The following is a 7029-nucleotide window of genomic DNA, read 5'->3' as shown; positions in this document are numbered from 1 at the left end:
ACTGTGAAAACTGATGGGGACAGAAAGTGTGACTGGTTCTTACCTCAGAAGCGAGACTTACTTTCTCCCCCCCTTAAGAACAGTCATCCAGCGATGGGAAGTCCCATCCATCTTCTGCTAATTCACTACTTATGTGGCCTTACACAGGTCAGTGGGCTTCTCCGAAGCTCAGTTTCCTCTCCTGCAGAAGGACAGAGGTGGTCTGAACTTGACTCTAGGTCAGTGAGGCTGAAGCCTGCCCTTTACAACCAGCTGGGGAAATTTCTGTCAGCTAGACTCCATGCCAGGCCTGTGACATGAGCATGTGTGGGAGGCAGACCCAGGTGATTCCCAGCCCCTCGGGGGGTGGGGGGGTGGGGATCCTGGAGTGCACGGCTCCTTTCTCCCCTCTCAGCTCTGACATCTGTGAGGGCCTGAGGCTCACCACCTCCGACTCCCCCACGCCCATCCGTGTCCTGTGAGCCACAGAATCTTTTCTTGACTTGAGGATGGCCATGTTCAAGCCCCAAACCCCCGAGAGGGAAATGTCTACTCACTTTCTCATCCTACGTCCATGGGCATCCTCCGGAGACAGGCCCTGAGGACATCTGAATTCCTCTCAAGAGATGGTGACAACAAAACTCTGTACTCAGGAGTTTTCAAAAGGGAGAATTCCTGCCAGTCATAAATTATCCCCTCTGAGGCTGATGATTTTTCTGTTGTTAGAGGTGGTTATTGGCATACAGGTGGGAAACACGGCCCCCGCTGTTCTTTCTCTGCTGGCTGAGAAGCAGGACATCAGCCCACTCCCGAGTCTCCTCGCTTCAGTAGGAAAGGGAAATATCAACTTTCTCCTTACTTATTCATCCTTGTTGCTTTTATTCCTTCCTTTCCTATCGCTTCTTAGGCATTTTCATCTTCCTTCTGGTTCTTCTCTTCATTCTTCGCACAAGAATGTTTATTTAATTTTCAATGTTCTCTTCCAGTCCAAACCTGGCTTGGTCCAGACCAAATGGAAATAAACATGATTAAAGCTGTTCTATGCTGAGAGGGATGGAGACAAAATGGGTGCCAGGTATGGTTGCCGTGATGACATTTGGGGGCGGGTGGAGGGCACCACGAAGGGAGAGTCTGAGCTCACGGGAGATGTGCCGCTCCCTCCCACTGGTGCGTGGGGCCCCAGGTAAGACAGAGACGTGATGATGGTTCCAGCATTCTCTGGTACAGTGCATCTCAGAGTGTGGCCCCTGGGCTGGCAGTGTCAGCATCGCCAGGGAGCCTGTTAGAAATGCAAATTCTTGAGTTCCATCCCAGACCTACTGAGTCTGAAACTCTGGGGGTAGGGTCTGAGAATCTGCTTTCACAAGCTCCTGTGGAGGCCAGGGCAGCTTGAAGTTTAAGACCCATGGGGTTCTGGTGCCTAGACAGCTCACTTACTAGCATTAAGTCAAAGATTCGCTTGATGATCTGGACGTGGTGGGGCGGGGGGGTTGAGGGGAGTAGGTGTCTGAGGAAGCCTGCAAGGAAGACAGAGGGAGGACGACAGGAAGCACGGAAACATTCCCATAAGGACTTGCACTGCGCCGAAGGAGGCTAACTAGGGAGTTAGGAAACTGGGAGAATTTATTCAAAGAAGATCCTTGCTCCCAAGTACCATTTCTATACCATCTTAATAAAATAACTCTGCTAGGTTCCACAGCAGGTGCTAAGTAGACTAACCACTTAGTTCCTAAATTATTTCTGAGAAATTGAGAACATTGGTTTTTTCACCCCAAATCTCCGCAGAGTAACATAACAAGCACACCTGGTAGGGACAACATTTAATACTCAGTAAATGGTAACATTTTACTGTGGTGGCTTCAGATTTTCTTAAAGAAGAGGTGGCTTAATTCCACCCCCAAGCCACTGTTTACTGGGCTTTATGCTTGCGTGTAAATGGAGGCATTGCGCTGCCTGCTTTCTTCTCTCCGTGTGGTTGGGTGGCATCTCTGCGGTCATCTGTGGGGCATTATTGCCGGGTGCTGGGTGCTCTGTCATATGGACGCTTCTCATCCTGATGTCCATCTAAATGAAGATCCTTCTATGTCCTCACGTGGGACAGGGAACTAGATGTGGGAAATCCCTTTTTATCTATTGAAGGAGAGTTTTGGGGGTTTTTGTTTTGTTTTCTAATCTGTAGGCAAAGGTCTCCAGAGACACAGCTGGGGCTGCCTAGCCAGTTTTCCAAGACAAGATTTCTTTGTCCAGGAACTCACGCTTTTCTTCTTTCACTCACTCGACCACCAACTGTTGCCCTGCTCCCTTGGGTCCGGGCATGCCCTGGGTGCTAGGGAACCAGTGTGAGCCGAATCCTGGAGGTCTGGAGAGAATGCAGAATTGGGGGTGCCTGGAGGCCCTGCTTTTGTGCCAGTGGCGGAGTGAGGGCTGCCCAGGTGTTTTTGCCTCATGGGGACGGCAGAGTGGGGGCCACCTGAATATTCTGACCTAGAGAACTCCACCCTGGAAAAATGAGAGTCCATCACCTTCCGTCCACCTGTTTACAGCTGACCTAGAACTGAGGAGCTCCACTAAATCATACCCTCTCCCCTCCCGCCAAAAATGTGTCCCAAGTATTAGGACTGACCAGGCCCATGCCCATGGTGTTCCACGTGAACCTGTGTTCCACGTGGTGCTGGCCCTTGCCAGCTGCTCGGAACTGAACTCCTGATTTTGTCCATTCAGAGCTTCCGATTCGGTGAACCCGGGGTGTGGTCATGGGAGGTGTATTCCCGAGGGGTCCACTATCGCCAGACTCTGTAGGGGCCGCCAGGGTACATCAGTGGCTCAGACTGACCCTGTCTCTGCCCAAGGAAGACCCACAGGAGGAGCACCGTAATGCAGCGAGGGGACCAGGGGGAGGACAGGGGCCGTGGGAGCACTGAAGAGGTCCCAACCCAGTCTTGAGGGGACAGGAGATGCCCCAGACTGGATGGAAAAGAAGGAGTAGATCGACCGTGGTGGTTTGTTCATTTTGTGTGTCAACTTGATTAGGCTAAGGGATGCCCCAATAGCTGGTAACACCTCTGGGTGTGTCTGTTAGGGTATTTCTGGAAGATGTCAGCATTGAATTGGTAGATTGGGTAGAAGGGATGGCCGTCCCGAGGGGGCACAGGCATCACACCTGTCCCCCCCCATGATGGGTACCCAGATAGGATAAAAAGGCAGAGGAGGGGTGAATTAATTCTCCCTCTGCTTGAGCTGACATCTGTCTTTCTCTACCTCAAACATCACTCCTGGCTCTTGGTCTTTACAACTCAGATTGGGCCTTGTGCTGAGTCCTCTAATAAATGTCCTGTTATACATATCCTTTTCTTTTTGTTTCTCTGGAGAACCATGACTAATAAATACACAGGCCAAGGTGGAGGACAGAGGGTGCCAGCATGAGCAAAGGGCCAGAACAAAGGAGATCCTGGCCTCGGCAAGGATCTGAAAGCATTTCAGGGGTAAGGACTAAAGGAACAAGGGCAGAAGCTGTCCCAGAAGGGGCAGACCTTATCCCAAACTCTGGTCTCAGTTTGGGGCAGGAGTGTCCCTGCAAAGGCAGACAAGCCGAGAAGGGGCACAAGCCAATTCTCAGCCCGTCCCCCACGCTTACAGTTCTGTCTTCGGTGATGGCATACAGGGGACTCACGCTCAGTTCCTCTTGCAGCTTTCAAATCTGTCCCCCCACGACGCAAGCCAGGGGTAGGCAGTGGTGGGGGGCGTGGCAGGGCGTGGAGTACCCCATCGGCTCCCAAACAGAGAGAGCCAGGGCTCAGCTAACATGTGCACACAAACTTCAACACCTGGGTTTTTTTATTAGACCATCTCAGATGCGAGCCCATTTGGTGACCTGACACTGAGCCTGTCTTTCTGCGTAGCTGGCAAGGGACCCTTTGGCAGGTGCTGTGGCAGAGACTCTGGCCTACAGACAACAGTGCCTTCAATGCCATGAACAGGTCAGATGCCAAGTCTGGAATTAAAAGCAGACTTGACTCAACTCACACTCTCACCCAGCAAACCAAAGAGATGGACAGCTATCTGGAGGCCTGGAATGCCTTGGGGTCCGTCCCCTCCTGTGTCTGATGGGGCTACTGGAGGCCACAGGCACAGGTTGTCAACTTTGCCCTTCATCTGAAGCCCTTTTCTGGCTATGTTAGTGGCTCTACTGCCATACTTACACTGACTTTAAAATGATTTTTCCATCTCTGTTTCCCTTGGGGCGCCATGAAAGGAAAGACAGAGTGGATTTAACATCAGGACACGGGTTCTCATTTAAGGTGAAACTTCCACCGTAACTGTCCAAAGTCCTGCTGAATAAAATAATCAAAGCTTTCAGGAAACAGCTTTTCTCCCCAAGGACAAAAGAGCCCTTGGTCCCTAGTGGGGCTCGGGGAAAGGCTCAGCTGCCAAACTCAAAGAAATGGCTCCCTGCTGACTGCAACTTTTCGTCTTGCTTATTGTTCTGTTCAGAAGCCTGGGAAGACAGAAGGAAGTGGCAGAAATGCCTTTGGACCCTGGGGGCCCAGGGAGGGGACTCTGTCCACGTGCACTGCAAACTCCTCCTTGGCCTGCCCAAAGACTCCTCCCGGGGTCCTGGTGCTCACTGACGTGGTTTGACATTTGCCAGCCCCTCTGGCTGCCAAAATCCCTTTTCTCCACCTGTGAGACCAAAATTCCCTCTTCCTTTCTTTGTCCCTTGGGCTGCCCCAGATGGGATGCGAAATGGAGACTGACCACGGCAGGTTGGGGCGGGGGTTGGGGGGCGGACCCTGGTCCCCTGGCCAGGAGCCTTGGCTGGCCTCAAGGCATTCTCATCCAGGCGAAAGGCCTTCTCTCTCTTTGGGAAGGTCCCATTTCATGATAGGAAGGGGCCAGGGATTGTTCTGGATGGCACTGTGATGCCAAAGCTGGAGCCTGTGGTGTACAGGACCCCAAACCCAATACATAGAGGGCACTCCGTGGTGGGCATGACTCTTGGGGACACCTCCAGGATCCAGTGAGGGGTGGCAGGGTAAGGGCAGTGGGTCAAGACCACAGGGCCGCCTGGACAGCCTTCCTGCACAACAACCAGGGTCTACACTCCATTCATGGATGACTACACAGGGAATTACACCCAGAATAGACTAGACAAGTGGCAGGAGGAAGGGGACAGAAAAAGGGCTGATCATTGCCTTTGGAATCACCATTGGTGTAGCTCTGACTTCCTGGTAAGGGAAGGGGGAAAAAAAAAAATGGAAAACAGTGTGGTATGCAGCTCTCATTGTCTAATAAAAGAAAATATTCTTCAGGGAATTTTTTTTCCTGGCAACAAATTCTTGGAAGAATTTATGTGACAGAACGCTCCAGGGGAACATCCTTGTGTTGGGAGGGAGGCCACCTAGTCTGGAGGGTCTTGGAAATTCCAGTCATGCACGTGGGAGGGAGGCTGGGCTTCCATGCTGGTCCCAGGTTGGAAGGTTGGTCACAGGATGTTGCTCAGAATGCGGGGCGGGGGGTGGTGGGGTGGGACCGGGAAGATGGCCCTGGGGATCTGAGGCGGAGGCCGGGCTGTGACAAAAACCATAGACCACGTCACTTCGTCACCTCACTGTCTGTTCCATCCTGCCTCAGTGAGAGGTGTGGTGTCTATCCTGAGGGACAACAGTGAAGGGGGAGCCAAGAAGATGGCGGCTTGCTCCCTGGACTTTTTGGTCTCTTTATGTTCTGGGTCAAGGCTGAAAAAGTGGTGCTTGAAGGGAAGAGAAAGAGAGGGGGAGTGGGGAAAGGAGGGAATGAGGGGGAAGGGAGAGGCAAAAAGAAACAGAAATCTGTGAGGATGGGGAACAGGACAGAGGTGAATGAGACAAGGGTCAGGCCAAGAGGCAAGCCAAGGCCATGATTAGAAGTTCTGCCTTCTCTGCTGTCTGGCTTACGGCCTCATAAAGTAAAAACTGACCACCAGGAACCCCATGGAAAGTTGGCCAAGTGGCAAGCCTCAGGAGCTGGCTTCCATGATATCGATGGTCTAAGGATGTTCCAAGTTGCCATGTTGGCAGTGAGGGAAGGTAAGAGTGTTGTGGCCAAGTACTCCCTAAGGGCATTTGTGAAGGGCCCAGGGACCTGCCCTGTTTCCTAAACAAAGCCGCCCCACATAGAGTAAAGTCAGACAAGTTTGCAGGGAGGAGAGACGTATCAGCAGATCAAAGGGTGAATTAAGCATCTGTCTGTCGCACGAATCAGAGCGGGGGAACCGGATCTCAGGGTCCCAACCTGAAGGCTGCAGTAAGGACCCCACGGTGAGGCTTCTACCTGGCCGGGAGGTCTGAGGACAGAAAGGTCTGACTGGCTTCTCTCCGCACCAACTTCTCCAGCTGCCAGTGAAGCTTAAGGGTGCCCTCCAAGGGCTCCCCCGGGATTCCGAGGGTCTTGGTCCCTGAGTGGGGCCTCCTGCGTGGGCATCGGATGGGTGCGGGGGAGGTGGGAGCTCAGTCTGCACAACTTGAAGTGAGTCTACCTTGTTCCCCACACTCACATCTCTAGAGCTGCCAGTCTGCCCCCTGAACCAGGGGAGAGTGTCCCACATCCTTCCAACAACCTCCACAGAGCCTCACTCCCCGCCAGCCAGCCACCCAGGACCCGAAACGACTCAGTGTGGCTCAAAAGATGCCTAATTTAGCTCCTTTGAGATTTCAGAAAGACACTCTGTCCAAAACCAACCACCCAACCAACCTCATTGCAACCTCATTGCAACGTCAACATCATTGTAGATACTGAAAGAATAGATGCCTTGATCACATTTTCAGTGCGTTATAAAAATCGCTTACCCTGGCTCTTCCCCATTCTCCTGTACCCTCTTCCTTCTGCACCGAATTTCTAAAAAATTACACATTTGAAAGTTGATTTAAAATTTTAAATACATGAGCCACTTGCCTGTTACGTTAGCAGGTGCACGAAGTTAATTTGTCTACATTTTCATTTTTAAAGTTTTCCAGATGATTCCAAGTGTTGCAGGGAAAAAAAAAATGTTTCAGTTTTTCTCATAATGTTTTC

This window comes from Lontra canadensis, unplaced genomic scaffold, assembly GCF_010015895.1.
Source record: "Lontra canadensis isolate GAN:19392208 unplaced genomic scaffold, GSC_riverotter_1.0 scaffold144, whole genome shotgun sequence".
NCBI classification, from domain to species: domain Eukaryota; kingdom Metazoa; phylum Chordata; class Mammalia; order Carnivora; family Mustelidae; genus Lontra; species Lontra canadensis.
Note: the sequence above shows the minus strand (reverse complement) of the source record.